Source organism: Rhinopithecus bieti, unplaced genomic scaffold (genome assembly GCF_001698545.2).
Source record: "Rhinopithecus bieti isolate Rb0 unplaced genomic scaffold, ASM169854v2 scaffold_54, whole genome shotgun sequence".
Classification (NCBI taxonomy): domain Eukaryota; kingdom Metazoa; phylum Chordata; class Mammalia; order Primates; family Cercopithecidae; genus Rhinopithecus; species Rhinopithecus bieti.
Window position 1 is genome coordinate 213997 of NW_016803233.1, and position 7126 is coordinate 221122.

Here is a 7126-nt window from a genome sequence, read left to right on the forward strand (position 1 = left end):
CGAAACATTAAAAAATAATAAGAATAAAACACAGACCCTGCCTCAAGGGCCTCCAGGAGCTCCCCGCCTCGAGGTGGAGACTCATGGGGACCATGTGTGGGAAGGGTCCGTCTTGGCTGGCAAGGGAGGGCTGCCTTAACAAAGTACCACAGACTGAGTGGCTTACACAACAGACATTATTTTCTCACAGTACTGGAGGCCAGAAGTTCAAGACTAGGTGTCAGCAGTGTTGGTTCCTTCTGGGGACTATACGGGAAGAATCTGTTCCAGGCCTCTCTCCTTGGTTTGTAGATGGCATCTTCTCTGCCTCTTCACATCATCTTGCCTCTACAATGTTTGTATCTAAACTCCCTCTTCTCATAAGGACACCAATCTTTGTCCAAACTTGCTCTTCTCTTAAGGCCCCCAGTCAGACTGGACTAAGGACCACTGTAATGATCTCATTTATGTTAATTTCCCCTTACAGGCCCTATCTCCAAATACAGTCACATTCTGGGGCCACAGATTATGAACATAGGAACTTTTTGACACTGGAGACTGTGGAGGGAACTCCGCCCAGGGTCTGATTGGTGTCAGGCTCTGTACATGAACACTACGGTGGAGGTAATTACCTACAGCTCTGGGAGCACCCAGAGAACAAAATCATTAATCGATCAGGCCAGAAGGAGATTAGGAAGTCTCCACAGAGAAGGTAAGATGGGAAATGGGCTTTAAATGAAAAGATTTCATCAGGTACAGGAGATTTTAAAATAGAAATTTTAAGTAGACGAATCCGTGCGTGCCAGAGCTTAAAAGTGTGAAACAGTGAGCCACATTGAAGAGAACTAGGTGAAATGAGAGAGCAGAGCAGAGAGATGGTTGGAAATGAAGGTGGAAGGACCACTGGAGACCAAATTATGAGAGGACTCCAATGTCAGTCAAAGATATTAGTAGACTTGATCCTTTGAGTTGGTTTCATGAACACCTTTTTTCAGAAAATCATTGAGGCCTAGAATGAGAACCACTAGCTACAACTCCTGTTACAGATGAGAAAAATTGTGGCTTAGAAAATACAAGTGAGTTAGTGGCAGAGAACCTCACCAGCACCTGAGGGAGTCATTCCTGTATGCTCTCTACAGCATCACACATGGTCCCTGGGACTGTGAAAGTACAAAGATTTATATACCCTGGAGATTAGAACAGCAGAAAAAAAAATCCCTTTTCCACCATCCTTCCAATCATAATAACATTATACTGGGTCACAAGTGAGGCCAGGAAAAATAGTTACCTTCAGTGATTTATGATCCAAGAATGGAGACCACCTACCATGCTCGGGCCTGAAGCAGATTCCACTTCAGTTTTGAAAATAACACTCTGAGTGCAGCCGCCCTGCTAGCCATATGCCTGCCTGGGCCCCTGCCTCCATATCAGGACCTGGGAGCCTCAACAGCCCTGTATTCACTTGGTCTTGCTGCTTATGAGGAACAAGATGTGCAGACTGATTGGGGAGCAGGGCATGATTTATTTTTATCTCTGTCTCTGGAAGAAAATTAATCCCAGATCTCATGCCAGGATGGAAGGCAGGTAGCTGAGATCTTTCCTGGGAAACTAAGGGCAGCTACCAACCCTGGAGACGATTCTATAATAGGTAGGCTACGGAACCAACCAAGACCATCTCTCAGGTGGGAACTTCACTTACAGATGGTGTTAATCCAATGCGTCTGGGTCTTCTAGAGAGTCACACTCAGAACTTTAGAGGACATCTTGGTCAATCCTTTTTTAAGCTGCGGTGAATCTGAGGCAAAGAGGGGAGAGTAGCTTGCCCAAAGTCATAGAAAGTTGGCAGAACCAAGCTGCTCGGCTCTCAAGTTCAGTGCTTTTTCCATGGTAGCCTGTCAACTCCTTCAAGCAAGAATGAATATCAAGGGTTGGGAACCCATCCCCTTGTTACTTGAAGGGCAACGCAAGGTCCCATCTCCCCTGTACACCATCCACCCCATCCTTCAACTGAGCCATGCTCTCTTTTGCCTGGGATGCAGATTTTAGCTAAATTTCAGGTTTGGACAATGGATAAGTGCTGGTACTGTGTTTCCTCAATATAAATAAGGTGGCTAAATTAACATGTCACAAACTTAGACCATGGGAAGCCCAGTGAGTCGGAGGCTGGGGAGCCAGTGGGAACTAGAGGAGATAGGGTGGTGGTAGTAAGTAATAGCAGAGGACTGCAGGTTAGGTAAGGCTGGGGATGGTTCTTCAGAGTGGCCTTAGGGAAAGGAAGGGACTGGAAAGTGGGAGAAGAGCTGGTGCAGGTGGCATTGTCAGCCTTCAAAGTTGGTAAAGTCAGCCCCTACCTGAAGAACTTGGGGAGGACATTAGGTGAGCGGAGATCTGGGTATCATGAGAGGCAGCTGGCTGGGTGGGGCAGAGGGGCCTGAGGTGCTAAGCACTCAACCTCACTGTGCCTCCATTTACTCAACTATTAAAGTAGAATTCTAACAATTCCTCTGTCGTCCACCAGGCAGTTGTGGGCGGGAAGCTGGGAACTATGAGCCACAGAATTTGTTTTCCCCCAGATTTGATTCCCCAGGCTATAAGGAAACATTGCACAGGAGCGGCAGGGCAGGAAGCGTGCTTTATGAAGGTTTACCTGGCAGCAGGTGTGAAATTGGCAGAAGAAACAGGAGGATGATGCTGAGAAGTGAAGGGCTCGAGGCATAAAACAGTTAACAAATGGTTGAAGCTGTCTTGGGGAGAGGTAATTAATTCCGCTCAGCTGTTAGTTGGTGTTCTGACTGTACACATTTAGAATGATGGCCTTTGACAGGCCTAATGTTGTTTTGCAGTATAAATGGTAAAATAGTCATTTCATAGAAAAATCAATATGGAATCTTTTTGCCTAATTGATCCCTAAGCTCCCGACTTCTGCCTCTGCCCCCAGCACTGCTCCCCTTGAATCACGTCCCCTCTGCATCCTCTCTTCACCCCCTGCTTCACTGCCCAGGTTTCACCCTCTTAGGGCAAATACCATGAACATGTAGTTGTTATTAGTTGACTGCGTGGCTGAAGGCCAGTGAACAATTACATCCTTCTCAGCTCACCTGTCTCCCATGGCACTGACTGGAGACATCAGGCACAGACAACCATCTCCAGAGTACATCAGCCCCTCAGGGACCTGCTCAGGTTGGCTGAATCTCTCCCTCAGCTGGCAAATTTTGTGCTGAACTGTGAGAACTACTTGGGAACCAAGAGCTGCGGGCAGAAGGGCTAGTTCTAAACAGCAGGAAATTTCCCATGGCAGAGGGGTCCTGCCATAGCAACCCCATGCCTTCTGACCTGGAGACGCCTCACTGCCTGTCCACATGGCACCATGAGTCTCTAGCTCCCACCACCACCCCAAATCCTTACCCTCAGGGCTCGGGGCCAGGTGCACAGGCCTGAGAGCTGGCAGAAAGGGAGTTGTCTGCAGCCAGAAAGGGACTCTCTTTACCAGCCCACCCAAACGTTGTTTGGCTGCCATTGCCTCTGAGTTTTTCAGAAATGAAAAAGAGAGATAGGGAAGTGGGAGCCCTGGTGGGCTCTGGAACCCTTCTGTTTTCTCAAGGGCATGGCAATAGGTCCAAAATGTCCTCTGGGTTTGAAAATGAAATGCCGGCACAGAGCAAATTCCTGACGAATGTGACCCAGATGTTTCTGAGCGATTTATTTTTGCTAATGGAAAATGGCTGAGCTAATAACCCTCAGAAACATTTCTGTAGGGAGAGTTGAAGCTTATTTTGCCTCTGCGCTTCTTGTTTTTTGCTTGTGGTTTTCTTTTAAGGAAGAAATTGGATGTAGGAAAAAGCCCAAATAACAACTCTGTCTGTGACAGCTGATGCCAAAATCCCACACATAGATTTTGTGACCTGATTTCTACCAATTATTGACCATTCAGTGAGGCCCAAGTTCTTCTCATCAATTACCTCATTTAATCCCTATGACAAGGAAGAGACCAAGGCTCAGAGCGATGACGTGTCCTACCCTGCCAGAGCCACACAGCCTGTGACAGCATGGCTGAGAATGAAACCCCAAGTTTTGACTCTAGATCAAAACTCTGTCCACCACCATACTCTTATAAGGAAATGACAAGGAAAATACAAGGGTTAAAAGAGACTCTGAGAGGCCGGATGCAGTGGCTCACACATGTATTCCCAGTACTTTGGGAGGCCAAGGTGGGTGGATTACTTGAGGCCAGGACTTCGAGACCAGTCTGGCCAATATGACAAAACCCCACCTCTACTAAAAAAAAAAAAAAAAAATTAGCCAGGCATGATGGTGCATGCCTGTAATTCCAGCTACTCAGGAGGCTGAGGCAGGGGCAGGAGAATCACTTGAACCCTGGAGGCAGAGGTTGCAGTGAGCCAAGATCACACCACTGCACGCCAGTCTAGGAGACCGAGCAAGACTCTGTCTCACAAAAAATAAAAAGAGAGAGCGAGAGAGAGAGTGCAAGACTGTGAGACGTCTTCTAATTGATCCATGGGCTTTTTGTCAACACCCCAATTTTACAACCTAAACTTGGTCAGAGAGTCTAGTGAGTTTCCTTTTCTTTAAGGGAAAGGCATTTCTTTCTGGGCAGCATGAAAAGGACTGTCTTTGATGTCGCCACTCCCCAACATCTTTTGGACAACGAGTGACTGTGCTATCTAACGCTGTATTCATAGTGAAGTGAAATGGCTTTGAAGCAGCAGAACCAGGTCCAAATCTAAGCTTCACTACTAACAAGCTAGGTGACTTTAAGCAAGTCAGTTATTAAGGTTCTCTGTGTTTAATTTCCTAATTATCAGCCAGGAAGCTCTCTCTAGCTATCTCTGTCGCTGTAGATACAGCCTATGGAAGGACTGTTGTGAAGATATCTTCAGCACAGCCCTTAACACAGAGTCGGCTCTTTGTAAATGGTGGTGATTATTAACTATTCCATAACTACGGAAATGAGTGAGCAAGTGAGCAGTGAATGTGCTTCTCCTCCTCTGTGAGACTAAGAGAAACTCCATGATTGTTAAGTTTAGCCACGAGGAAAGGCACATAACCCTTCTCCTTAGTGCATTTGCCCTACTGGAAAGTGGTTACTTTGTGCTTACAGGAATTTGCAAATGACATTACAAGAGCAGGATAATGGGCTGAGAGGAAACAAGCTTGCCATGACCTTCACCTCCTCTTGCTTCCACATATTGGGATCCCAGGACTATAAGGGATTCAACAAGACCGCCTTGTTCATAACCTACTTCCAAGCAAGATGAGACTTAAACCATTTCTAGTGATCAATTATTGCATATCTGCCATGTGCCAGGCAGCGTGCTGGCATAGATAGGTAAGTAGGTAGATAGATAAAATAGAATAGGTAGATAGCTGGTAGGTAGGTAGGTAGGTAGGTAGGTAGGTAAATAGATAGACAGACAGACAGACAGATAGACAGACAGACAGATAATCTCAGATCATCTTATCCTTCCATAGAGGCAGGACAGGAGGATAGTGAAAAGAGCATAAACTATGGACACAGGTAAGATGGTTTGAAATCCTGGCTCAGACCTTTTCTATGTGATTTTGGGCAAGTTGTTCTTCTCAGAATCTCTATAGAAGGGGGAAAGTACATCTACTCAAATGAATTGTTTTTAATCAGATAAAATTCCTGCAGCACACAGGACAGTCTCTGGCACAGAGGAGAGTCACAGGGGAGCTGACTCTCATTTGTATTTACTCTGCAGAGTTATTGCCACCATAGTGTACAAATGAGAATGTTGAACTCCAGGACAGAAGGGGACTTGCCCAAAATTACAGAGTTAAGGGGCAGACATGGAAAACTGGTTCTCATGCATCCAAATCTATTTCTGTTCAAAGCTGCAAAAAATATTCACTGAGCACTTCATTAGACTCCCATGCAATGGGAGAAGGGCTGGGCATTTCTAGGAAATCCAGGATCCCAAGAAGCTCACATCCTAATGGGAGAAACATTTACTTGGCAAATATTCATTGTATTAGTCCATTCTCATGTTGCTATAGGGACATACCCGAGACTGGGTAATTTGTAAAGAAAAAGAGGTTTAATGGAATCACAGTTCCACGTGGCTGGGGAGATTTCACAATCATGGCAGAAGGTGAAGAGGGAGCAAAGGCATGTCTTACATGGCAGCAGGCAAGAGAACATGCGCAGGGCAACTGCCCTTTATAAAATCATCAGATCTCCTGAGACTTACTCACTATCACCAGAATAGCACAGAGGAAAAATCCATACCCATGATTCAATTACCTCCCACCAGGTGCCTCCCACAACACACAGGGATTATTGGAGCTACAATTCAAGATGAGATTTGGATGGGGAAATAGCCAAACCATATCATCTATTTTGTCACCCATTCTATATCTTTGGCAGCATGGAAGATGGTGGAAATGCAAAGGAATACCTAACAGGTATAACCTGTGCCTGCATCCCACACAGCATATTGTTTTGAGGGCAGACATACGTGTATAAAATGAAATATGTTAAGTGCTCCCATGGGAGAATCCTACAGCACGGGGACTCACCAAGGAAGCAGCACTTGAGTAATGTTGAAGCACCAGGAATGGAGAAGTTAAGACTTAGTTGGAGCAGTGTTGGTCAGGGAGGGAGCAGGAGGTCCCAGGAGTGGTCTGGAGAGGAGAGACTGTGTAGTCCTTGAAGAAATGGAGAAGGTCAATGCAGCTGTAATTGAGTATGAGAGGGAATAGCAGGCTTAAGTAAGGCTGGAGGAGGGCTGGGGCACGGAGAGACTTGAAACATATATTACGAAACCTGGAGGCTTTAATGAGGCCAGTGCAAAACCTTCAAAGTATTTTAAGCAAAGGAGCAGTAAGATTTTCACATTAGAAAGATTACTCTGGTTACAGTCTGGAGAAAGGACTGGGGATGAGGGAGATACAGAAATAAACAATTACCATTAAGGCAGGGGATTAACAATTACCAGGAGGCAAGGGAATATTGAAAATATTGAACAATCAGTATCAAATGGACATCAACCAGATAGAACGTAAGGCTGCTGGAGAAAGTCCTGAAGGCCTCCTGCTGCACATGGCATCATCCCTACCAATACCAGCAAAGGGACCAAGTGGCGGGGGTGGGGGGCATTCATGGGAG

The 7126-nt window shown here is 45.9% G+C and overlaps 1 long non-coding RNA gene across 1 annotated transcript; it reads left to right on the top strand.

Annotated features, from left to right (window-relative positions):
* The first annotated feature begins 452 nt into the window (after window positions 1–452).
* Window positions 453–4255, top strand: LOC108528631 (uncharacterized). The gene is made up of 2 exons (XR_001885237.1): window positions 453–691; window positions 2567–4255. It is a non-coding gene; the product is annotated as an uncharacterized LOC108528631 (long non-coding RNA).
* The last annotated feature ends 2871 nt before the right edge of the window (window positions 4256–7126 follow it).